Raw genomic sequence first — 27,506 nt, forward strand, 5'->3', positions numbered from 1 at the left:
AGGGTTGAGTGAAGAATGACTTCTATGTGCTAACCACCCCCAAATCCTGAGACTGATAATCAACAAGGTCTGCTTAGGAGAACAAGATCCTATTCCCCACACAATATGGGGAAGCAACCAGAGAATCCTAGTGGGTACTTTGCTAGGGCTGCTCCATCCCATTGGGAGATTTGATCTTCCTTGTCGGTATGAAGCCTTTGCCAAGCTCCCTGCTCTGCATTGTCTGCCAAGGAGGTGACAGGTACCATGCACCAGCTGTGATGGATGTAGTGGAACTGAGTGCTAGGTGTTTTGATTGGACCCACTTTGACTCCAGAGAAAAGCCCCTCAAAACAATCTTTCAACCTCCAGGGAGGCTATTTATTTTAGTTTTTAAGGAATGCATTTTGTAAATCACTCAGGTGATGTCAAGTTTATGTATTTGTATGGCAAATTTATGTTGTGCTATTAGTATCAAGGAAATCCAATTGAGTGTGTAGATTTCAGACTCCTGACCTCTAAGCAGAATGCATTTTTTTGAAGGGATGTGAAATTACCTATTCATCTCCATGAGCTGTAGGCTCTGGTGAATGAAAATGTCCTCTGTAGAGAGGCAGGAGATGTGAGGGGTGGGAACTGCCATTCATCTGAGTCAGTGGTCCCTCCCTTCCTAACCCCTTGTCAGTCCCTCTGATACTGTGCTAAGCACTGACCCAGTACATTTCCAGTCTTGCACTTTGTGCTTTTCAGAAGGTACCAGGAAGGTGGAAAAGGCTGCCCTATTGCTGGCTCCCATAAAGAATGGCAGTCCCCATTTTCTGGAGATGAGTCTCAGGGCAAGGGTGCCCAGATCTCATTGAGGACAAAGAGGAGGCAGGGAGGAAACTTTTTACTTGCCTTGGACTTTTTTAGGACTGGGAGCATGTCTGTGTTACTCCAAGTCTTGTCCCTTTTCTCCTCCTCTACCACCCCTTTACCCCTCTCCCAGACTTCCCCTACCTTCCTATACAGATCCAAACTTCTCCCCCACTCCTGCCAAACATGCCATTTATTTAGCTTCAGTGCAGTCTGAGCTTTCTGCTCTGTTGGTTTGATGTCTATCAAACTGCAGACTCCTTTGACAGAGGCAGACCATGGCAACATGCTTCGCTCCTCTTCCCGTTTTTTCCATGCTTTCTGCCGACGGTCAGGTTTGAACTGACATTGGCTGGTTGTAGGTTGGGTTCAAAAGCATCAAGCACTGTCTGAACATCCCCTCGAGCTATCAGCTCATGTGAAAACGAGTAGTCTAGGAAACCTCTGTGACTCCACAGAATAACCTACTTTATGATTCAGCTCCCAGGGTTGGCAGACTTCTCATTTAATATGGGGTTTCCCATATTTTAGCATGAAATCCTGCATCCTATGGTAAAGGACAGGTGTAATAACTTCCCTGGTCTTTTTTTTTAATATAAATCATGTCTATTTTTGGCCTGAAATATGGAAAATAATCCCACCTTACCCTTTTTCTCACAGTTTTCTTGGTTGTCTGAAAGCTGCTACCTTGCCCTGCAAGTAGAAGTGGCTATAAGGTGGCATGAGAGAAGTGTGTGTACATGAAAGATAAGTGGGGAACAGCACAGAGAAGTGCTGTGGCAGTGCAGTGGGAGCATCTCATATTTTTAAAATGTTGATTTTAAGAATAGATTCCTATTTTATTTCTCAAAAATTAATGGACGCAGCAGAGCATCTTGTGGATGTTTAGAGTGATTAAGACCAAAATGTGGAGGGAGAGACAAGAGCTATAGCTACAGTGTGTAGCCAGTGAAACTGGCTCCCGGCTCTCCCCAGTTTGTTGTACAATCTTAGGAGCCACTTACATAATTGTTCCCAAATCTGGTGCACACAGCCTACACCGCTGCCCACAGAGTTCCTAACCTTTGTGAGCATGAGGATTTTAAAGCCTTTGTAGAACTGAATATTTAAACAAAGAAGAGCTTCTCTGCTGCAATTGTGGGGGAAAGATTGTTCTGCTTGAGTCAGGGCATGCATCTTTAGCCTGTTTAATTCAACATCAGCTTGAATGAGACTGTTAATTGACAGCTCCTTGATTTTTTTTTTAATAGAACTTGTGGAGTAAAGGGAAATGGTGGTCAGTGGCTTTGACCATCTACTCAGCTCCTGGGTATTTTCAGGAGGCAGCACTCATAAGCCATCACTTGATGAATATGGCCTAAAGTGATGCAGGCAACTTATTGTAATTTTTTGCTGTGCTCTGTTTGGATTTATTTCCTAGTTAGTCAGGTGGGACACCCTGTAGACTAAGACTTAGGATATGCATTTTGAATCTGCAGACTAGTACTTAAGCTGAAATAGGAATTCTTTATGTTTCTAAGAAGAAATGGTCTAAATTGCCAGAAATAACCATAATAACAAACTGCTTGTTTCCTGAGTCAGGCACATAGTGCAAACAGCCTTAGTCTCAGTGCACCCTGTTTTTTAATGAAAATAACAGGCATGGGAAACTGTCCAAGAAGAGTTTGTTCCCTTGGCTTGTCTGTATTTTTTTTTTTTTTTAATGCTCTGCTACTATGAAGAAAATATAATTACAGAACCATTTAAAAGTGTGTGTCTTCTGAAGAGGAAAGTGGATAAAGTTGTATGTAGACATGAAGGTATAGACAACACTTAGGCAAACCGAAAAAGCATGTGGATGCTGAAATTTCTGTTTGCTGGGATGTTTTTGGGCGACTCTCCTACTTTTGTTAAACCTGATGTATAGAATGGGACTTTCCCGCTGACAGTCCCTCCCTTGCTTGTGTGTCTCTTTCAGATATCCTCCTCTTGCATTCTCCTTCATCCTGTCATTTGCTTCACAAGGAATTTTCAGGTGCTCTGTTTAGATCAGCAGCTTGGGTGGGTTTGGAGAAGTCTGCCAGCCTTCTGTAGAAGAGCTCACATCAGACAGTTTCATTCCATTTCTCTCTTCAAAGTCCCCACCTTACAAGAAAGTTCTCTTCGACTCTGTGCCTCTTCTTTTTTCCAGGACCTTCTGCTTCCCTGTTTCATATTTCACACAGACTGTGAGACTTCCTTCTTTGAACCACCAAAATGTCTATAGTGGTCTTCTTAGAAAGGCTTGTGAGGACACTAATGAAGTGCAGGAATAACTCTTCAGGCCTTAGTCTCTGCTGGCGAATGTACAGCCTAAAATTGTGGCAGCAATGATGGAGATGTGAGCAGTAAAGCAAAGGTGTGATGTCAGATGTGTTCATCACTGTGGGGTAAGAGCTGTGTGTCAAAGCACCACTTAATCCCAGCAGAATCAGGGCAGACCTACTTGCATTCCCTAAGCAGCCTCAGGCTTGCTCAGTGTGCACTTCGTTATGAGGAGATTTTGACTTCACTTGGTTTCTGCCAGCTTGAGACAGGAGTTTTTACTTGCCCTGTGGCAGACTGTAGCAAACAATAAGTCTGATTCCCCATGAACATGAGTTTGTGCCAGGCAAACACATACCACAGGCTCTCATGACAAAAGTGGCGGCTCATGTTGACTGAGAGCAAGGGAGGGAGGAAGCCCAGGAATGAGCCCTCCTGTCAGCCGTCCTGTCAATTGTGATCGGTCAGCTGCTGCTTATGATGAAACCAGTCTTTGGGAGATTTCATTCTGCATGGCTGGCCAGCTGGTATGTGTTTCTGTCTGGGGTCTGACAGCCCTGGCCCTCACTTCAGGAGGCAGGGCCCTCCTCAAATGTTTGTTCTGTATCAGGCTTCAAATAGTTTGGCATCTGTTGGTTTGTGTTGTCTGCTTGACCATTTGTTGCACTAGCAAGCTTCCTCCTAATCACAGCTCCTAAACAGTCTGTTTCCCTGAACAGTTTTTGCTCTAAAAAGTTAAAGTAGGTGTGTGTTGGCAGTAAACACCTGAACCTGCTCTGGTTGGAGAGGTGAGGGCATCTGCACACAGGAGATTGAAACCAGCTACAAGGCTTTGCTTCTGATTAACTGTTTGGTCACACTACAATTTCTTACCACCAGGGCATGTTAGTGATGAAAAGTACAAGTTGTGTAATCCATACTTCCACCGCTTTGCAGACAGCAGAGCTGATGGACAGAAAAGACTGGTAGTGATTAGATCTGCAGCAGTGATTCACAGCCCAGGATTATAGTTTCTGCAATTTGCTTGAGTTTGTACAACCCAAATATCAGATAACATTACAATTTACATTTTCCATGGAATGCTGTCTCAAGAACGTATTGATTTATACTGCATCAGATTACTCAGGGGCTGGAGAAAGCCAAAAGGAAAATTTGACTTTTTTCCTGCTGACATTTGAAAAACAGGATTACACATCTTCACACCTAGCCCTGTAACCTTCAGCAACCAGCCTTGGAAAGTTGCTTAAGAATTACAATTTTTTAAGCTTTCCTCATACAGTTAAGAACTCTCTTCAAATCCCTTGAAGGCAAGGATTAATCTTTTCCTGCCACCTTTGCTGCAAGGACTATGTGGAGTGAGGTGGGGGAAGAGATAGAAAATTCACCCTTTGGGTTCAGCATCACCATGTCTGCTTCAGATGGATCCAGGTTTGCTCATTTCTGTCCCTGGGCTGCTGGATGACCAAACCTGACTAGAAAAACTGCAGTATTTAGTGTCAGTGAGCTGCCTGGAGAAGTGAGGATACTGCTCACAGGGGATTTCTGAGATTTGGGTGTGATCAGTCATGCTTTTCCCTCCCTACTGGTACTATCTGTTGTAGTACTTGGTCTGTGCCACATTGATGGGAAAGTGGTTCTGCCAATTGCACAGCCTGCTGCTCCCACCCCCTCAGTGGTACTCAGCGTGGTTAATGCTACAGAAACTAGACTTTCAGTGTTTGATTTTTCTAATGATTTTTATTCAGTATTCATTTGCCCTTACTCTCAAATGAAACAGTAAACTGAGCCATTAAAAACCCTAATGTTAAGGCACCTGCTTGAATGTATCCAATTTTCAGAGGAACTGAGCCTCTGTGTTCCCCAAGAAATGCAGTTTTGAAGCAGTGAAGTCCCTGGGCAACACCACTGCTCAGTAACTCCCCAAAATCAGGTCACTCTTGGTTGTGTGCCTAGTTTAGTCATCGGATTTTGGCCTCAAATCTAACATGTGTGTGGAGATGAGTGGGGAGGGGGAAGCTGAGATATATATTTTTTTTAAACTTCTCAGCTGCTTTGCTTGGAAGCCACAGACTGCTCTTTGTAAGCGTGCAGCTGTGGCTAGTCCATCACACAGAATTTTATTTTAGGATGAGACAAGCACAGAGTCAACGTCGCTCCTATTGTTACTTGTCTGTCACCCTATGTTAGCAGAATTCAATGCACGCAGTGTTCACCAAGGAGATGTGGCATTAGAGATGCATATGCAGATGAAGGCTCTCCAGATGTGTTGCACTGAAAAGTTCAGGGCCTGGAGCATGCAGCAGTTACTTTTTCTCTCCTTGGAATCTGTATAATTCGATGAGGCACCACAGACTCGATAATCTCAAAAGAAGTAATAGCCTTTGCCACAGCAGGTCACTCTCTGATGCAATGGGAGGAGACATCTTTGCAGTGCTGCGCCAGGAGTTATGCAATCTAAAATGTCAACTTGAAACATGTCCAAGCAGTAGTCAAGAAATAGCTGCAGCACTGAACACTCAGGTGCTAGAGATGCTTAGGTACTTGGAGAGTGTGGAGGCTCAGCAAAATTACTTTTGTTGTGCCTGAGAAAACAATGTCACTTGAAGAAATTGGGCTATTGAGAGATTCAATTTGCAAGGAAGGAGATGGAAATTACCTAATTGTTTCAATGTACTAGAAGAGGAATGTATTTCTTGGTAGAGAGAACTCTTTTCTTCTTGTAATTGTGTTGTTAAGTCCCAAATCTCTCTTCAAGGAGGGATGCCATGGGTCTGTCTGGATCAGTGAACTTTCTGCTCACTTCCCAATGTTATTGTAGGGTACACAGGCCACCTTTCAAGAAGGATGTTGATATGTGGGTTCTTGCAGCATTAATCTTGTGTTCTATCTTGCTTCCCAGTTTCACCTCCTTAGCATACTCCATTGCAAGAACCAAGCCTTGGAAGCCTGTGTGAAGAATGATTTTGGGGTAAGATATAGACTGTAGCAAGCCCAGATTTGATGCTGTCATAATATCAGTCTCAGTTTTGCAGCATAGGCATTTTCCTGGCTACAAAGGATTTGGCAGGCTAATGAAACTGCTCCATGGGGAAAAATGTTTTCGTGATACTTGCTTCTGTATACCAGATATTACAGCAACATCTCTCACTGGAGTAACTCTATTCAAATAATTCATCTCAGGCATTTGTTATCCTTCACCAGTTCTTTTGCAGCGTGCACAGAACTACAGGCAATATTGCATTGCTAGAGAGGAAGGCATGGACAAAAGTCACTGTAAAGTCAGCAAAAGCCAAGAATTAAAGAAATAATCCCGAGCTAAACTGCGTACAGCTGGATCAGGAAACCAGAGGAAAAGCCTTAAAAAGCCTGGTCTATATAAGCCATTTAGAAGGTGCAATGGTGAACCCCAAATATGGTGCAATGAATCTTAAAAATAGTCACCAATTCTGGCTACTACTTCCTACACTGCTACCTCATTCTTAGTAATAGCTATAGCAGAAAGTCTGATTTTTCCTTGGCTTATTCACAGAAAAATAAGGGAAAGGGGCTTCAGCCTACTCCTGACAGTTTTGCAGGCCAGAGAGTTGCCCCTCTTTGGAGGAGGTCTGTGTAGCATTGTCTCACGTTCAAGTACTCCTTTTCCAAACTTATTTAAGAGCTTAAGGGAACTCAAGCCAATTAACTCAAACCATTTACTAAAGAGGATTTCTGGAGATGGTTGATGGTGGAGGAGGAAGATCATACGGGATAATTTATGCCATTCACAGATGGGTAGGTTAATTGGTCTGTGGTGCTGTAGGACAGGCAGAGGGAGGTCTTCTTGTTCTTCCAAAGCTCTGGCACAGGAACTTGGGTAATTAAACATGCCAGAGTAGAGTTAGGTTGCGTCATTGGCAGACAGGTGCTCACCAACACAAATGACTTGAGAAGAATGTGAAGGGAAAAGACAGGTGAAAGCCACTAGTCCATAAATGTGATGTGCCTCTTCTCCCAAGATGAGTTATAAAGAGATGCACTACTTGGGGATTGGGCTGTAGGTAACAGACTGGAAGACAAGGGGCTTTGTGTGGAAGGGTGGAAAAAGACATGAGGTGACATTTAATTCCTTAACTTTTCTTAGCCCTTTTCATTATCCAAAGTAAACCTGAGAGATTCAAAACTCTGATGGGTACTTTTTTTGACTTTGCAATTCAGGGAGTGAACTACAAAGTAGAGATAATAACACTTATGATTTTTAATGCCAATTGATTGGCAACTCACAGTAGCTAATCTTTTTGAACAGTTAGTCTGTAAATTCATTGTCTAAATTTGTTTTCAGTGACAATCCCTGAGGCGATTAGAAACATGGGAATAAATTCATAGTTAGAATGACCTATTTGCAAATAATTTCTTTAAATTAAAAAATGGAGTTGATTTGAAGAGAAAACAAATCTCCTGTAGCGAATTATTTGCTCATATCTGTTTCTGAGGTTTCTCATCTCCTTCCATAGATTTCTAAGCCTTTATGCATGAGTCACTAGCAATATGATGAAACAAGGGATTTGCATTAAATAAAAATTTTCTCCATCTTTTAAGACACGTTTCATCGCTTCTGTGCTTCTATCTTTTCTCTCTACAGCAAATCAGAATAGAAAAAAAATATGTATAGACTATATACCTAATGATATCCTGTGAGGTTGTTTGTTCCCACCAGACATCCATATTATTCATACTGTTATTTGTGAAGCTGTTGCTGATCAAGAGATTTTAAAATAATTTTTTTCATACACAACATGTTTTAGGGACTTGTTTTGGAGAGTTTGCTTTCTATGGCAAGGTTCCTCATCAGTGGATGTTTATAGAAATGATAATGTGTGATTTTTATTCTTTGACAAAGTGTCCTTTTTTTTCATAGAAGACTGACAGTAACTCAGACTCCAGTTATCTGTTTATGTAGTTTCTAACTGCATTACTTTCATAATGATATGCTGTATGTGCTATGCATGAATCCAAAAATACAACAATACAATAAATTAGAGAAAGATGATGATTGATTTAAGAGACCTACTCTTTTTATCACACTCTGCTACTGGTATACCAGGAATGCAGTTTTAACGTTCCACTGCTATCAATATCTTTTAGATAAGCTTTAAATAATCACTGGAAAAACACTCTGGACAGCTTTATGAAGATAATAACAGCAATTAAATCATGATTCTTTGGGGAGAAACCCTTAGCAAACCACAGATGAAAATTCTTCCACAAGATCTCCTCAGCTGCATGTGCAGAGGCAGAGAAACCCACCACACGGGCAGGATCAATGGGGCCCCTTGTTGGGCTGCAGCTGGCATCACACCCCAGCAGGTGTGCAGGATTTGGGCCACGTGCCTCTGTCAGATCCCCGTGCTCCTGCCTGCCTCTTGCTCATTCTTCTGGCAGCTGGAGGGGCTGCCCCGCTTCTCCCTCTGGCACCCGGCAGCTGTGCGAGGGCTGCAAGGAGCCCCGCTCCCCCTGCACACAAGGATTGCTCTTTATGGCACAGGCAGAGCCTGGCTGCTGGGCATGGACAGTATCCATGTGCCAAATGCTCTGGGCTGGGGCTTGGGAATGCCCCTGTCTGTCCAGCCAAACAGTATACAGAGCCTTCCCATGGTGCTGCCTTGCTGAGTGCCAGGGTGGTTTTTTGCATAGTTTCTTTCACTCAAGGATGGATTGAAAGTCAAACAGCTAGAAATGCCCCATTGCAGTGGTCCACCACTTGTTTTCTGCTGGATTATGCTGGGCTTAAGACAAGAGCAGCTCTGACTTGTAGGTTTGAGGACTCTGCAGTGGGACGCACAGCTTTACAGGAGGCTTTTCCTTCACAAAATGTGAGGATGGGCATGGATGTTTAGTGACTTCGGGTTTTCTCCCTCTATCCTCTTAGAAGGGTTGTCCCTACTCAGAGCTAATTGCAGCAAATATGTGGTGGTTCCACCCAGGAGTCTGTGCTAGCACTGGCTGGCACAGTGGTTGCAAGAGGGGCAACATCCCCTTACCCATCACACACAATCCCAGTGGAAGAGTGTTGCCGTGAACTACAGGTGCTGCAAATATCCTGAAATGCCTGTTGGCCTGGCAGTGATGAGGCATGGTGGAGTCCTGTCTTTGCCTGGGACTAACACCCTGAGTGCTTTACCTCTGGTGAAGTTCTTGGCACTGTTCCTCCAGGCATGGGTGAGTCCTGTCATTTGCTCTTTATTCTCCCTAGGACAGCAGTGGAAGAGGGATTCACCATCTGGCTAATCCCCCAGGTTTCTTAGTCTCTGCTATCCCTTGCAGCCACAAGTTGAGTCCCAAGACCAATCTGTATTTCTGTTTGGCGACTTTCAAATGTGTATCCTGCTGGCAAAACTTAATGGCCCCTGATGGCTTGGCATACCCTGGACAGTAGCAGATATGCCCTTGGTGTTAAAGTCCTACTGTTCTCTAGGATTTTATTGAGAGGTGCTGCCTATTCCAGCCAGCAGCCTGGGCTGCAGAGCACTTTCTCACTGCTGCCAGTCAATTTGATGGAGATTTGCACTGGAATTTTCACAGAGAGCAAGTAACAACACTGGGAACGGACCTCTGACTTTTCCTGCTCTGGACACTGCAGCCCCACAGAAACAGGATGAGCAATGACAAATTGCAATCTTGTTTCAGGCCTTATGTGAATGCTGAGATGCAGAACTGAGATGTGGAAAGAGAGTTTGTGAACCAGAAAAGCTTTGGTAGAGAAAGAGGAGAGAACATCATGAGCAGAGTGGGAATACCCCAAAAGCATGAATAGATGTTCCTGGTGGGTACAATTACCTAAGTCATTGCTTCATTTATATTCCTCCCATACCTAGCTGAGTGCTCACCACTTCATGGTGGCCTCCCAAATGTCCTAAAAGTTGTCACTTTGCTAGCTTCCTCCAGGAATAAATAACCCAAGCAGCTAACATGGATTTGTGGCTATCTGAGGACTGCTATTTTTATGGGAAAAAGCTCGGCATTATGCATGTAGACAGCGAGTCAGCAGTGAAGCCAAAGTCAGGAATAATGGTGCCTTTAGAGCTTCTTTTCCAAATGCCTGCCATTAGGGTTTTAAGTTCTGAAAGGAGCTTATTGCTTTCAGGCAGGACTGTTTTACCACAAGAAAATTGGAAAAAGGAGGAAGAAAGAAGAGGGAGGAGAGAGGAAAAAAAGGAGTCTTGTATTGTATAAAAACAATTGAGACAGTGGAAAGTGGAATTGGTTACTAATGATCTGTGGCTAAGAAAGCATTAAACACATTCAGACTCCAGCCTCTGTGATGATAATACTCAGTGGGTGAGAGGAAGGCAACGTGAATGTCAGTGAAGCAGGAAAGAGCTCTAGTCCTGCTGCAGCATGGTGTGACTGCCACCCCGGTTTCTGTGCTCAGCCTGAGCCGGGCTGCCTCCTGCCCACTGGGTACCAGGGATGTGCTCCTGCACCAGTGATCAGCAACTGCTCTCCTGGCTGCTCCTTGTGGGAAAGCAAACAAACAAGCTTCTGTCTGATGTCTGTCTGTTTCCTCTGGAGTCCTGCCGAGACAAAGTGGGTTGTGAGGATCCTCATTGCAGCAGGGAGGAGTAAGTGTTACTGCTGCAGAAGCTGCTGGATAAAATTCTATGGCTTGCATTTCACAGGGGGTCAGGCTGCGTGATTGTTGTTGTAGCAGTTCTTGCTGCCCTTAAGATCCACGTCATTGTCTGCTTCAGCAGGGCTGGCTTACAGCCTAGGGGCTGTAACACAGGGGTTTTTTGTGAAATGCTGATGTTTTGGTCATCCTGCTGCCTGTGACTTTAATTTATGCTGCTCAGAAGAGTCTCTCTTATGAACAGGGTTCATATGAACTACTTTATTTTTTTAAAATATTTGTGATGACAATACTTTTGTGGCCACAGCCTCTGTGGACACAGAACATCTGTGACGTGGGTCTTTGCACTTCATGTCTGTGGGACATGTCCCTCATCCTTTTAGTAGACAGACCCCTTGCCCTGTACAGCCCTTCTGAGCAGTGTGTCCCGAGAGTGTCCCTGCCCTGTCCCGGTATCCCTGCACTGCCCAGCCCTGCAGCCAACAGCAGGGCAGTGGGAAGAGCAATCTTTCTGAGGTCTTTCTCTTTCCTGCCTGCAAGTGTGTCACTCAGCAGTGAGGAAGGTGAAGGCAGGCGTGTCTGCTTTCCCAGCTCTGCAGACAGGCATGGCTACCCTGGAGTTGCACAGGGATAAGTGCAAAATCTGGGTCACAATTCCATGTCAGCCACTGCAACCTCAGGTAGGGGAAAACCTCATGAATAGGTTCCAGTAACACTTCACAGTTCACACAGTGAGGTGCTGCCAGACAGACAGGTTTTGTGTCAAAACCTCAATTCAGTCCCAAAAACTGAAAACATCTGGATGCTTTCCCGTCAAGGGCTCAACCCTGCAAGGTGGCCAGGCTGGTTGTATTTCATGAGCCGAAAGTGAAAGAATACAGTGGTTAGGTAACCAGGTTCCATTTGGAGATTCTCATTTTATTGTTTTGCTAAAATATCCTCTAGTTTGATGACTTCAGTCACAGGCTGCCTTGTTTATTTGCTCTGCTGCTAAACTGTGGTTTCTGAAATCACTCCCCATTGAGCCTTTTATAATTCTCAGCTTCCCTAATAACCTTAATTTTCTGTCACAATTTTCTTTTCCAGTGTTAACACCTGCTATTTTATTCCTTTTTGTAAACTGGAAACTCTTATGGCAAGTCTCTATTCAGTAAAGGGGTTATGGTGAACTGACATATCCTAATAAAATCCTGTGCTCATATGGAGCTCAGATACTGAGGAAATTTGAAAGATGTGTGAAATACTTTTCTGTTAAAACAATGAAAAATCATTCATCTTCGGTAATATTTTATAGGAGAATTAATAGTAAAAAATGGTGTGGTCAGTCCAGTCAGACTACAGCTTTTGACCTTTCTTGTATATCTGAATTATTAAGGAAGAAAAGAAAGAATCCATTATCTACAATTTTTAATGTAATTAATAGAATTTTTTTTTTTACTGTATTTGCATAATACAACTGATCCAGTAGGCAGTGGTCTGTTCTTCACTCATTAGGAAAGCACTTTTGCTGGGAAATCTTCCTATACTGTCTCGATAATGTGAAGCCTAGCTGTGCTAATTCTCACCATCACACCAGAACAAAAATTAGGTTTTCTTTAACAGACTTGACATTTTTCGTGTTGCAAAGAAAACCAACCTCAGCTTATGTACCATACTATGTTTCTGCATGAAACTGTCTCCATCTTGTTCTTGTTTGCTCCTGTAAATGTAGTGAACACTGCCTGGCAGTCCCAGGCATCACTCAGTTTACAGTGAGGACGCATCAGTCAGAACTGGCTCTCAAGACAGAAAACTGCATCAGTGTAAATCTTGGTGTGACATCCGTGGCATGACTCTGGATCTTCATCAGTGGATGCTAGAGGGCATTTCCTTCTTCTTTGGAGAATTCTCCCAGTCTTCAACAGAAGTGCAGTCCCATGGGACACTTGTTTATCTTCTTTTGCTAGCTCTGAAGGAGGAAAACTATTTCCTTTAGATGAGGTTTTTATCTGGAGTGGTTTCCCTCTTCCAGTTGTTTTGTATCATAACCAGTAGAGGACGAGACTTCCCATGACATCTTCCATTATAGAAAGATGATACAAGAAACTGGAGTGCAGAGGATAATGCAAAAACAAGACATTATGAAAGTAGTCTTTTGCCCAGGATGAAAGTTGCCTCTCTCCAAGCAGGCACCCTGGAAATAGCTACCTTCAGCAAAATTCAAATACTCTTACTTCACGTGACTTTTCTTCATGTTCACAGGAACATCATTGATGTGCATGCATTGCTTGAGATATAAGAATTTACAATGATTTATGGCTCATCTTTTTATCATTTGTTTCTTCCTTTGCTATTCCTGTTCTAAAATGAGGGCAATATGTTGTGATGACTTTGAATTTGTGCAAAGAGGGAACAGGAAGCTATGACTGGTCTAGTGCATTGCTCAAGTGATTTTCCCAATTACCAATTGACTCCTTAGAGTGCAATCATGCTGAATGTGTACAATTAATTATTTGTTCCAGTATACCCAGGAAGTCCAATTCAAGGACTGTGATACAGAGCAACATGAAGTCCTTGCTCTACAAAGCAAACTCTTTAGATATGAAACAAGATACGCTAAGTGGTACAGATTCCTGTTCTGAGGTAATCTCTTTTTATTTAAGTTTAGCTCTTACAAGCTTTATTTGACACTTTCTGCTCCTTGAAGTAGATGGACAGTGAACAGTCATTTCCTCTCCACTGACTTCACATTATCACAAGTTTTCAGAACTGTATAAACCATACCATAGTTTGTCATAGTTGGTCTTTCTCTGGGCTTTAGCCACCTCAGATATATCTTTTGTGTCCTTCCATTCAGATGAGGCGACCCTAACTGGAAAAACATTCAAGATGTAGATGAACAGAATTAAAATTATCTTTTTGTCTTGTTTTTCGTTACTGGCATTTGAGTTGTTTTTTTAACTGCTGCTGAGCAGAGCTGATGCTTCTGCAGAGCTGTCTATTGTAACCTTGAGCATCCGCTATGGAATGGTAATTGTCACCTCAGAGTCCATAATTTTATTTCACTGTGAAGAGTATTTGTTCTATTCTAAGTGCAGACCTTCTGTTTCACATCTTTTGTCCCTTTATTTGTCCCTGCAGGTCCTTTCCACTTATGCGATGGCTGCTCAGTTTCTTTAAAACCATTGATTGGAGACTTTACCCAAAGAGTCGGAACATCCAGTTGTATTTTATTTGACTGTCTCCTCTGACCCATATGTTAATTAACTTCAAAAAGCTCAAATGGATTTTACAAGGCATAATGCTCCACTACAGAGCTGACATTGGCTCTTCCATATAAGTTGCATTCAGACATATATTTGTCCTCTATTGTAACCTTTACAAATTTGTGCACTAGAGTTACAAGCTTGCAGGTCTGTAGCTCTCCAGATCCTCACATTTGCTAACCCTCAGTGTTCAGAGCCTAAAAATCACCATGGGAGGTTAGGTACCCCTATCAGTGACCCAGCTCTTACTTCCTTGAGCTTTCTCAAAGCTCTTGATAAATACCTTCCCATCCAGACAACCCATCAACACTTGTGTTAACATTACAACAGCCTCTCCATAGTCAGTTATATTTCAGATAGATCCCCTGCAGTATTGCCTGCATAAAAGGCTTCTAGTGAGGAAGTATCAGCTGTTTCTTCTACATGATCCTAGAAACATATAATCATAGAAAGATTTGGATTTAGACGTTAGAGATCATCTAGTTGCAGCCTCACATGCCATGGGCAGGAACATGTGTCACTAGAGCAGAATGTCCAGAGCCCCATCCAACCTGACCTTGAACTCTTCCATGAATGGGACATCCTCAGCTTCTCTGGGTAACCTGCTTCAGTGCCTTACCGCCCTCACAGCAAAGAATATTTTTCCACTGTCTAACCTTAACCTGACATCTTTCAGTTTGAAGCCATTCCCCCTTGTCCTGTCATCACATGCTCTTGCAAAACGTCTCTCACCATCTTTCTTGTAGGCTCCCTTGAGGTGTGGGAAGGCCGCAGTGGTGCAGGTATTCACTCTGCTCTTCTGCAGCAGCATTACACCCTGAGCTCCACAGACTGCCTGGCAGGCTTTGTGCTCTGATGTTGATGATTCCTGTGGAAGAGGAATTTACTACTATGTTTGATTGCTCCAGCCAAATGTTCTTCAAACTTTTTTTCCCCCCTGGCCTGCCTAATTATATTTTTTGCATTTAATCTGCCAGGTTTTATGATTCTTTTTATTTTCTTCATTTGGATACAGCTTCTGCTTTTGAATGATGCCTTCTCAATTCTAATAAACTCTTATACTTCCCAAATCTTTAGCTCACTGCTCCATCACACCTGCTTTTTTTAATTGTTTCTCAAGTTTTTCGTAACAGTCAATGTGCACTGGAGCTCTGCTTTTAGTAGGATGTTCTTTGGTAGTCCTTGTGCTATCAATGAGGATTTTGCTCTCTCAGATAACTCTTTTAGCTTCCTTTTAAACAATTTTCCTCCTTTCATATACTTCAATTTCTTGAGGTTTAGCCCAGTTGTGGTGGCTTTTTGATCTTTGATGCTCCAAAGAGTATATTTGATCTAAGAATGTTGTGATCATTGCTTTTCAGTGGTGGTTTTTCTATGAACGTTTAAAACAGAACCTACATAGTCTTTACTGTCATGACACAAAGTATTTTGAAATCCTGAGATGAAAAGATTTTAAGGCGATTAGGAGAGAGCTCAGGTACATGTACCAGGGTCAAGGGATTGATTTAAAGGCAAAAATGTAGGAGAGTTCTAGGAATATATTTTGAAGTATTTAACTGTTATGGAAATTATCTGAGATCAGGAGAGAGGGTTGTGGTGTGGAGATGGAATGACTTAGGCTCATATCATTGGAGAAACAGAGCTGGGCTCAGCACGATACCATAGAGTGACTTCAGGCAGCATTGAGAACAACCAGAGAGAGGAAATAATGGACCAGGAAGGTAATTTTTGGTAGCAGCACTTAGAATGGATTTGAAGAATAATCAAGAAATATTTTGGTTAGATGGTGTGGCACGAGGAGATAATATGACCTTTCTCCATACTAATTTGTGCATGCAAACAAAGCAGTCTCTATGCAAACTGGGTCAACATCTTGAAGGCATTTGGAAAACTGGGCCCTGTCTGAAGGAGTTTATATATTAAAAAAAGATTCAAATCTCAGAAAATGTTAATGGACTAATGCATGAGAGAAATTAAGGATTAGAAGTTGTGAGTAGTGCTGATAGTCTTGAAAATATACCAGAGTCCTGCAGTGCTATATTACTTGTGCCATACTGCTTAGAAGATCCTCTAGGAAAATTAGCAGAAGAACCTCAGGTCAAAATTGTAGCAAAAGGCTAATCCTTCAATTAATCAAATCATTGCGGATGAAGTTTTTTTATGCAAAGGGAGCAGGTAATTTTGCATTACTGTTTTGCACATGTAGGCTTTATTCACTTAGGAAATGTAATCATCAGTCCAGGCAGTGCTTTCCTCCTCACCTCCTAGTCACTAGCTTAGAAATAAATGTGTGCAGAATGGATGTGTGTGGTAGTAGCTATATTCTTTCCCTCTGATTTATTTTGTTCCATACACACTGAATACATCAGGCATTTGTTTAAGTGTATCTTTCTGGGTAACTGTGGACTGGAGGAATATTGAACTTGGTATAATACGAATCTCTCAATAAATAAAAAGTCTCCCACTAAATCTCCCTTTATAAAGGCTGAGAAGAGAGATCTGTAGCATTCCACCTGCGTATGAATCGATTTCAATCAGCCTTTAGGAGGTTTCAGGCTGTGTTAGCTGTAGGATAGCACAGCGCAGCAGCAAAACTGCCCTCACATCCCTTATTGACAGGTTTGTTATGAAACGTGGAATATTTAGATTGAGGAGATTCATCCCAGTGCTGCAGATGCCCAGCCCTGTTATCTTCATTTCAAGTCTGCTCTAATGCTATCCACAAGCACACAGATTCCCCATCATATGCAACAGGACACTGACTTCTCCAGATAGGCCTTTCCTGCAAATGAATTAGCTCTTTAAGGCCAGGACACTAAGGGGGATATTTTCTGGTTACTTTTTTAAAGGGCAGTTTCTGTATCTAGGAAAATGGGCCAACTTTTCCATTTCAGAATCCTCTGATTCACATACGGGCAAGGTGAGAGGTTAGAGGCCTCATTGTTAATGAGTGAGGCAGCCTCTGATTTTTACACTAATTGAAGCATTTACATTTTTCAGCAGAACTAAAATGCAAAACTAACACATTCCTTGGAGATTTATAGCCCCACAATAGATTCTCCTATCCTCTCTCCCTTAATTATCCCAAATTATCTGAACTCTCATGAAGAAGAAAGAAATTAATATTAATATTCCATTTAGAATATACTCTAAAATGCAGTAGAAAATGGAGGCAATAATAATGATAAAGAGGGTAGCTAAGATGATTTGGAATATATAATCTTTCTTCTCTTCATTGCAGCTTCCTTATACTAGAGTAAGCCAGAAAAACTCAGTCTTGCATTCATTTAGCAAGCAATTTTTTTTTTTGCAGTACCTTCCACTGCATAAGTAAAAGCTCAGTAAAATATTGTTTTATCTGTTAAATGTAATATTTTGGCTCTGCACCTTGATCAGAAAAAAAATATAGAGATAAAAGAAATTGGATAACTCTTTTTGAATAGTGTTTGTACATGGGGGGCAAATATACACGTGTGACTCATCACTGGAGAGTAGGCAGGAAAAATAACTAGAAGAAAAGAGCAGCTATAAACTGAGCTTGAACTCATGCAGAAATTATAGTTTAAGTTGAAAGAATGGAGGAAATTACAGTTACCAGAAGAGGAAACAGTGGGGTCAAACTAATAAAAAACTGCAAATGTTGAATTTGTGTCTACGGACCACAAGTCAGAGAGAGAGAATGTACATGCATGAAATTGGCAGAGAGATGCCACGGAGAAGGGTGGGAATGGGAAAGGAAGAATCTCTCTTCGTTGGGATGGTGGGACCAAAGTACCAGGTAAATGTCCAGCTGGCCACCCCCTGGTGTGAGTAGAGGTTTGTAGTTGGCCTTTCCTGCTCCGAGATGGTCCCAAGCTGCTGTGCCAAGATCCTTGCTCCCAGCTCCAGGGCATTGACTACAGGGCTCTTGCTGCCCTGGAAGTTTGCAGTTACAAGACCTGAGTGGAGGATTGGTTTAGTTTAGGTTTACAGGTGTCCTAAGATGAAAAACAGCCTTGAGAAATGGTCCTTGATGGTGGGATACCATTCACACTGAATGTAAAACTATACCCAAGTTCAGCTTTAAAATTGAGAGCGTATAATTTTCCTGAGTCCCCTAACCACTTCTACATTTTGTTCAGTGTAAATTTGTTCAGTGTATCCACTCACTGAGAGAAGTCAGGGACTTTCAAAGGACTCACCACTTGTGAGGATATTGGCTTACATACACCTGCCTTGGTGTTGCACTGTGGGGTATGATTAAAACCATGTTATCCCATGAAGCAATATTTGATTTCTTGGATGATATTTTGTGTCAAAACTGTAACTTTTTGAAGGTGAGAGGGATATGAAGTAATTCTACTCTCCTGCGCTTATAGACACTTTTCTTCTTACTGTCTTAGTGCAATGTGAGCAAGTTGCTGTAAGGGTGGAAGACATCAACTGCAATGAAGCCCATTTGCAAAGCTGTTGCATAGGTCATCACAGATTGGGCCTGAGAATGGATTGTGGGTGAAAAGACTGTCATATTAAAAAGAACAAAACACTAACAATAGAGAGTGATACTAAAAATAGTGAACAGACTTGAGCTCAGCTGTGAATTTGAAAACCCATTTTACTGTTTCTTTTTAGCTTGAAAATAGCCTTTACTGTTTTTGTAACAATTTGCCTGCTCTCTTTTGTTTGGTCAGCTTTCAGAGGCTCACAAAATGTTTGGGAGAAGTATTGAGGCGTGGAGAAATGCATAGAAACTGGTCATGGTCAACATACAGTCCAGCTACTCAGGACTGTGCATCACTGCACAGAGTGGTAATGCTGTGTGTTCGTGCAATTGTAGTGCAGCTGGGGGATACTGTGGGTTGGATATTTTGGGGTTTTTGGTATAGAGCTTCTGTGAAAGGAACTTGTGTTTCTCAGCCTCTCCAACAAGACAAAATATTTGGGAAGGAGCACTAGGTCCCAATGAAGTGTTTTGTTTTCTGTTCAATATAGCAACATTCAGTCTCAGGAAAAGCAATTTTGTGATCCTGCCTCCTTGGTTTTATTTAAAAGTCAGAAAAAAAATCCAAATCAAACCAAAACTCATGGCTAAGGATGTTAGTAGTAGTTTTTGGTGTGAATGTGTGTTTTGAGTAGTTACTAGCAATATGTGACTTTAGACATAATGGAATGGAGAAACTAGATTTTATTTCATTTAGTCAGATGTAACAATCAAGAACATTTGCAATCCACCATTGAGAAACAGTAATGTGATAGATAAAGCACTGGACTGGGATTTTAATATAGGCATTGTTGTATAATTTCTATATCAATTTGTCCAAGAAAATTAACCAGAACACTTAGCCAGGACTTTGCTATCTGTGAAATGAATATTATAATCCCACATTGCCAGCCTGTGACAAATTCATTAATATTACTGGTATTTACTAAACAGTTTCAGATTAATTTTTTCTCTTCTTCAATTATTTCAAAAAATAACTTAAAAAAACTGACTAAGGACATGAAAGCTATTACATTACATGACTAATGTAAATTGACTGACACATTCTAGACTGTTGAATGTCCCTGGATGAGAAATTAAAATAATTTCTTTAAATTATTGAACAACTGATTGCCCAAACTATCATATGATCAAAGATATCTCTTGCTGACTTCTTGACCACTGAAAATTTCTGAAGCAGTCATAAAAAATAATGCATCTTAGTTGCATTCCTCATTAACTTTTTTTCAGTAAGAAAGAGATATGAGACTAAAATGACACAATTTTAGTATTACAACTAGAGTTTCATTTCCAAATATATTTTTTATGGATTGTTTTCTTGTTCATCATTTAATGAGCAGCAAAACATTCTGCAAACTGCCACAGAAGAAAATAACACATACAAAAGGATGAAGAGGGAAATAGAACAGCACATGCTACAATTTGAACAAAATAAATACAAGGTATCTATGTATGCTTTTTATTACACACCTTTTTCTCTATTACTTTGTGTATAAAGAAATACACTACATTTCTTCATGGGAATTAGTATAAGACACTAAATTCCAGGTGCTACGTGGTACCTTTTCTTAATTTGGAAAACCAAGAAATATGGGGTTTTTCCATTTCCTTTGCCTTTTTTTGTTTCCTTACAGTTGTCTCCTGTACCTCACATATCAAATCTGCAGTGGTGCTCATTTGCTAGAAGAGTGCCACAAGTGAGTGCACGATGGTCTGATGATGAAAGACTTGCCTTCCTTTCCTTTTCTGGAGATCCCAAAGGCCACCTTTGTCTTACAGTCTCTTTGCTATGGGTGTAACTAAATGCAAAGCACTTTGGGATGTTCAGCTGTATAAAGTATTGCCATTGAAATGCAAGCTGCTTTTCTGCAGAAAAACACAAAAGGAAAAAAAAAAAAACAAAAAACCAGCAACAAAAAGCAAATGAAAAGGTTTCCAGGGATAAAAATGTGAACACTGTTAGATAAATAAAACATTAGGAAGAAGGGAAAATACTTCCGGAAAACAAATCAATAAGATTAAGAAAAAAATTGTTTGAGAAAGTTGACAGGCTTGCAGAAATTTCTAGCTTACAAGGTATTTGCAGAGAGAAAATATGATGAATCAAGACACTATCATCAAAGTAAAAACCCTAAGTATTAAAATTTTAACTCTAACTTGTAGAGAGTCCAAATCTTTTTCCTCTGTGACATAAATTTGCACAGGCAGTAGAAGCTTCCAATTACAGAGTTTCTCCAGTATTTTACATCCTTGGAGATAGTGTTTGTCCTTTTGTAAAATGAGTGTGAGATTCTGTCCTTCCCAATTTATGACTTCTACATGACACATTAGAAACTGGAATTATTTATAAAAACAGGGGAAAAAAAAGGTTAACAAGCTCATTGATGGATAGTCCTACTTATTCACTGCAAAAGGGCACTTTTGCCATGGTGAAACAATGACAGGTCTTACCCTGAGTTGTCATTCAGCCATGGATTAGACCCTAGGAACTCAGTCTTTCAGGTAAATGCCCTGATAACAAGGCAGTAGAAATACAGGCGTAATCATGTATTTTTTTTTTTCTCTCCAATGATTCTTGTAGTTTGTGTCCAATGCAACAGAATAAGGGGCCACATGGAAGTCTCCTGTTCAGGGGCCGCACCCCAACCCTCACATTGCTAAGCAGCAGTCCAAGAACAAGTATCACCATATCCAACTCCTCTTTGATATTTTTGGAAAGGTAGCCTCTGTCTAAATCCAGGAACACTCACCTGCTCCTCCTTCCATCCAGGCTGTTTTAGGAAGTCAAGGTCCTATCTCCTTGTAACATCCCTTGTAAGAGGCTCCCATCACCACATGATTTTCTGTAGGAACTTCTCTGTTGGGAAGTCTGTGTTGGAAGCAGGACAGAGGCACATGTTGTCTTCTGGCTCCAGTTGTGCTGAGCAGCTATTTTAAAATTTTTTTCTGAATTGAAAATTTCTGGAAAGTACTGAAACTCTGACTAAAACAGTTTTGCTTTGCTAGAGATCTGATATTTGCTATACACATATTTTCCTGATAACTTAATAGCCCTACAAAAAAAAAATCAATAAATGTTCTCTATTAGACTTCTAACTTTGTTTCAGTCTTCAATGATGACTTCTCATCAAAATTCATGTTCTGAAGGTCGTGGGTTTGAGTTAGTTTTTATAACTTTCCCATACCAGACCATATTAACTCCTGTTATAGTCTACCAGTCTATGGTGAACTGAAACTCATGCTTTGATGCCTCTCTTTGCAAAATGTTCATGATTCTCAGGTTTGGATTGTTATATGTTGAAGGACAAGGAATAACAGAAGTGTTAATTGCCTTTTAAATTTGTGGTTATTCTCTGCATTTTAGTTATTTATTTTAGTATTTTAGCAAAAATTTTAGTTATTTTAGCAAAAATGTTTTAGCTAACATTTTAGTTATAATGCTAAAATGTTAGTTATTTATGCTAAAATGTCTCAAAGGTGTCAATTTGCTTTGTCTTAGAAGTATAATTTGATGAAAATTGGGTCTTCTCCCTGCTTTAAAGGATACATGTCAACAAAGATTTCCATGCCAGATGTACTTCAGAGTGAAAAGTTGGACTTCTCTTTAAAGCTGGACTATTTTTTCATATTTTGCTTAAACTTACTCAGTTTGGGTAAACTGGCTGTCCTGACATTTGATAGTTTGCTTCAATGATGCTGTGCACTCCTCCTTTTATAGTGGGTGTGTGCAGTGGTTTAGGGAAGACTTGACAAATTCTGAACATTAGTTTTGCATTTCCCTTTTGTTTGGAGAAATAACCTGGTGTATTTGATTTCCTGAAACATATATCTACATGTTAAGAATACATGTCTCACACAGTTGCTTTTTTTCTGCCCTAGACTGAAATGCAGTAGAAAGGTGTGAGAAGGCCTCAGCTGAGTTGAACAAAGAGAGAAAAGAATAAATGCACATGTACCATTAAAATCTGGATCCACAGAAGGTAGTTTTTTGGCAGCTTTATTTTTGTGGATTTCTAACAGCTGTCGTATTTAATCTGATTGTGAATAAAGGGAGAAGATGTACTGCCATAAATGCTAGTGCATGGATTAAGCTCCAGCTTTCTTTATTACTTCCATTATCACAGTAGATCTCCATTGGCCTGAATTGCTAACATCCTTACAGAAATTGTAAGACTAAAATGGTTCTACCTGTCATTCACTGATGTGTGAATTGACAATCAAATGATTGATCAATTTCTGTGTGCTTCAATAGCTACATTCATCCTGATTTGCTGTATAAAATGCAGCAGTTTCAGCTAAGTTTTCTAAGGGATAGGTAAAGTAAATTAGGCAATTAGACATAATCTTGGATTTAAGAATTGAAAACCCATCAGCATCTCTGTCTTGCAAAGAAAATTTCAAAATCTGAAAATACAAAATCTTTTGTAAGGAAGAAATATCCTCACAATAGAAAACTCCCGTAGTCCTGGCATTCTATGTGTGAATGGCTTTCATGAATTTCTAATATATTTTTCTTTTGTTCATTTTTTCAAAAAAACTTTGGACTTTAGAAGCTTTTAAGAAGGAGAAGTTTTTAAAGTGGAGCAATAGGAAGTGCTAAATATTTTATTAGTGATTTGCAATAACATGCTTTTCCTTTATTCCTTTAATAGAAAAAAATCATGACAGCAAAATGATGAGGATTAATGTATGAAAATGTATTGCATGGCAGCCTCTGAGTAATGTATTTATAAACAGTTTCTTTTAAAAAGAAAGTACGTCAAAATAGATTACAAGAAGACTAGGGAATTACTGTAGTCAGATCAAACAGAATACACAGTCCGTGAGTTTTTTCTGTAATGTCTGCTGCATCCTGACTGTGATCACCCAGTCTTCATCTGCTTCCCACTCTCACAGGAATGTCATGTTGCTTTTGTTCACCTCCTTGGTTTAAAACAGAGCAAAGTGAGTGACTATCTCAAGAGTTTGACATCTGAAAAATGCTTCATGATTTAAGTGATGTTTCATCCCAAATCACTTTTCAGTTTATTTAGTCCTTTTTGCTGTTGTTGGTGAGCTGTGCCCTTCCTGGTCAACAAGTAATCATTCACTTTTAAACATTAATATGACCAGAATTGTATGCTCTACATAATCAGTCAAAACTAAGGAACAATGAAAAGCTGCTGAAACAAAAAAACTCCATAAACAAATGCCCAAATATAATGATAAAAACTGAGACAGAAACCATCAAAATGGAAAAGTTGAGGCAGACAAAGGCTGAGTAATAGTTTTGACAGGCTGACTGGAAGCCACTGTGCTTTAAGCTGTGAGGGCTTCATCCAAGTTTTACTGGTGGCAGTAGAATGGCTTCAGCAGGCTTTCATTCAAACCCAATTCAGCCAATTTATTGAATGATTTCTTCATTTTTGTCACACCAGTCTTGTTGCTGAGCAGGAATGAGGAGGAAGGGGACAAGGAGAGGCCAAAGGAAAGTTGACCACACAAATGTAATGTTGGAAGCATTAGACTGCATGGGGTTGTTCAGCCTCCACAAAGAACCAAACTTATTCCCATGGAAACCAATGTTCAAAGATGAATAAGTAGCCTGGCTCTCAGCAGCTCCCTTTCCTTTTTTCTCTTTTCTTCTCTCTTGGGATGTTTTGTTGTTGTTTTTGGTAAAGGGAAAGAAAGAGTCTCTTCACCTCCAAGCAGCTTGAGAAAAGACTGGCAACATTCATTCCACTAATAAGGTGTCAATTAATGCAAAGAGGAATGTCCTGGATTTCTCAAAGAGATGTATTTTTCAATAGGAGCTAGTCAAGATGTTGATGAGGTTTTGTTTCTCTCTCTTTTTTGTTTTGTTTTGTTTAAATGGAACATAAACTTTCTTGAAAAAGGGGGCTGCTAAACTGGTGTTGTAAGTCTGCCCTCACGTGTTGGATTTTAACTCTTCAGGAGAGAAAGTGTAAGTGAGCTCAAAGAAATCCACCAGAGGTATTGTGGCACCACCCAGTACAGATACTCAGGTCTGCCTTTTTTAGTATTGAGGTTTGGATACTGATGTAGGTGTAGCAATGGATTACATACACGGGAAATACACAGAGGTGTGCACTATCCATTTAATGTAGCAGGTGTGGGTCGTTTTCATGCTTACGCTAAGTAGATAATGAATTCAAAGGGAATGTTACAGAGATGTTGCTGATGGTATCCGTGTTATTGAATATGTGTTGCAACTATTAACTGGCATCAAAAAAGATGAAAAGTGGGCTGAAAAGTATGAGGATGATCAACCAACTTTTAGTAAGTAAGGAAGGTAGTCTCAGAAATCTGAAGGAAATCCTTTGTGTTTGGCTTCTTGCGAGGAGGGTTTCTGAGAACAGGAAATGCCGTAGGATACAGCGTCATATGGGAAATGTCCAGTGTGAGTCAGCATGAATCAGTGCTTAGATGGGGCACAAGTGCTTCTGCAGGCTTTGGGACCAACAAACCAGGTCTCCTGCAGGCTTCCACCTGGGCCAAATGAGCCTGATGTCTCTAAAAGTGGCAGTGCTTTCTGAATTTTTGGTATCATAAGAATCTACAGAAGAGCTTTTCTGTCCAAAGGAGGACCTCTTCTGTGTGGATCCTCTGACACCTAAATGATGATCTCATGCTGCAGCCTTTCCTTTAGTAGGGAATAAATTTCTCCTCCCCAGACATCTGTTTCTGTAAAATTTATAACAACATAATGTCTGTCTGTCTATTCCACTTGGCTGACATCAGCCAGTAGGCTCAAAATTATTGGAGAAACCAGCCAGAAAAAATGATTGCCTAAGCCTCATTTCCTTATGAAACTCAGCTAAAAAGTTAATATTAGCAATAACTTGTGGATTGGAGCCACCACTGGGGGAATGCAGCGTGGCACTGAAGCTGTGTATGGCCAAGTGCAGTCTGGTGCATTGCTCCCATTGCACTTTTGCAGTAAACTTTCTCCTGGACCCTATTGGCAAACAAACTTTCCTCCAACTGTTGTGTGGGTGAATGGTCACAGCAGAGTCCTTGGCAGGGCCAAGAGCCTCATCGCTTCTCTGTTTACCCACTGCTTTTTTGGGGTGAGGGCACCTGCTCACCAGAAAGGGATGGAAACCACACATCCATTTAATCTGGATTTTCCCTGGCCTTCTGCACATTTTGGATCTGCACTCAAATTAGCAGTTTGTAGTGGGTTTCAACTCCTGTTACTGAGTAATTCATTCCCATGGCATTTTTAAAAAAAAAGTCTTTGAAAAGACCTGCATGTTCTTCTCCTCCTGAATATATGAGTCTCAATTTGGTTTAATGAATCTATCTGGAGTCCTTAAATTGTTTTTTAACTTACACTTTTAAAGTTTTGTTATTTCTTGCTAGATAATGATTCATAGATGTGGAGTGTGAGAAATGTGTTTTCTGCTGCAATGGGTGGAAACCTGGGTCTCCATTTCTTCACTGCTATTTAGGGTCTTCATTTTTGCCTGCATGGTGTTGTTTGTGCTGTATGTCCTCTCTTCCCTCCTTTCTCTTTCTCAGAACAGTGCTTAATAAATTGCATTTATCTTTTCAGAACACTGAAATGATAATCTCTGTTAAAAAGGTCATTAAAACCCCACCACATTTCACAGCATTTCACAGCAGATTTTCCTTCTCCATCTCCATCACATATGGTCAGTGATAGCTACCTCGCTGTGATCCCTTCAGCTCCCAGTGTGTTTAAGAAGTTCCTTATATGCTAAGAAGGGCACACAGCCAAAGTTGCTTGTGCTGAGATTTTTCCTGAGTGAATATGAAGCAGGGCAATAGCATTGTAGCTGCTTTGCAGCATGAGCTCATTTTCAGTATTCCCTTTTATCCTGAGGCGATGACCTTTCTATTACCAGCCTCTCTGAAAAGGAGTACAACCATGTCTTGTCTGTGTCTTCTTGTTTATGGTTTATATGTGGCTCAAAGTTCTGCCAGAAACTTAATCCCATTTTACTGCCTGGTTTTACATTCTGTCTGTGATGTACTAATTATCAGGGTGTGACAGAGCACTTATTTCCTATCATAAACCAGGGCTGTTACCCAGGAAGGAAATTTTGTTTGAGTCATGAAAGCATATAACAATATGAAATATTCTCTGAGGACCATATTCTGATCCTGTTGACATTGAATGTTGGTTTTGTCTTCACTGTGAGAGCTACATAATGAAAGACAAGGCATTTCTATGCCTGCTTCTATTTTGTATTTGAGAGCCAATTTCCCACAGTACTGTCAGCAGTGGGCAGTTGTATACCTCAGCTGAATACCTGGTGCAGCACTAGCAGTGGATACTCAGTATGCTAGAGAGCCACAGTCTTTGTGGATGAAAATTAGTGTAGCTCCTTTCACATCAGGGGCAGTGCACTGTTTTATATTATGGGGAAGTCTTGCTCTCAGCTTCAAGCTGCCATTTCCTCCCCTTTTTAGAAGGGAAAAAGCAAAGAGTTTGCACGTTTAATCCATTCCTACTAAGGGGAGGATGGGAGGAAAGAAATAAAGCAATTTGGAGACTGTGTAGCAGTTTCCTAGTTCCCTACTTGTAATACACAGTTAATGCCCATGACTTAATGGGAATACACTTGCACTCAGCCACACTTGCCTACGGCAAAAGAGACAATGAAGTATTTCTGCTTATACCATCACAAGGCTTCACTTGAACAGCAGAAGCACAAGGAGAAACCAGACTCAAACCAAGTGCAAGGGTGAAGAGAGGGCAACTTCCCTTCTGGCCAGGGCTCTTAACACTGTGCTCAGCTGCACTGATTGTTGGGCACCTGTGCATCAGGTTTGAGTGTTGTGCTGCTGTTGCTATCAGTTTTTCATACATTGACTGGCTGATGGCTATTTCTTCCTCCTCTGTGGAAGAGATGGTAAAATTTAAGCACAAGAAAGTTGGTCTATTCAGACAATTCCAGCATACTATACAACCAACGGTGTTCAGAATATGTGTGATATTATATTATAGACATTTCTGGCTGTAAGAGCAGAATTCAGCCTTGAACTAATTTACATGATTAACGTGAAGATAGAATGTCCCACCATACTT

The 27,506-nt window shown here is 40.8% G+C and overlaps 1 long non-coding RNA gene across 10 annotated transcripts in view; it reads left to right on the forward strand.

The window, feature by feature from the left end:
- LOC113459212 (uncharacterized) overlaps positions 1–27,506 on the forward strand; it is a 93,155-nt gene that overhangs the window by 33,050 nt on the left and 32,599 nt on the right. The window contains exons 2-4 of one of the 10 annotated variants that reach the window (XR_012579545.1): positions 18,639–18,756; positions 19,789–19,890; positions 22,328–22,428. The exons of 3 other annotated variants lie outside the window; for them this stretch is intronic. This is a non-coding gene — a long non-coding RNA (uncharacterized LOC113459212). Of the gene's footprint in view, positions 1–6,016; positions 6,086–8,107; positions 10,716–18,638; positions 18,769–19,788; positions 19,891–22,327; positions 22,429–27,506 lie in introns of those variants that run through there. 6 more of the 10 variants (XR_012579547.1, XR_012579546.1, XR_012579548.1 and 3 more) reach the window with 6 other exon arrangements.

The sequence above is a fragment of the Zonotrichia albicollis genome, chromosome 3, assembly GCF_047830755.1.
Source record: "Zonotrichia albicollis isolate bZonAlb1 chromosome 3, bZonAlb1.hap1, whole genome shotgun sequence".
Taxonomy (NCBI): domain Eukaryota; kingdom Metazoa; phylum Chordata; class Aves; order Passeriformes; family Passerellidae; genus Zonotrichia; species Zonotrichia albicollis.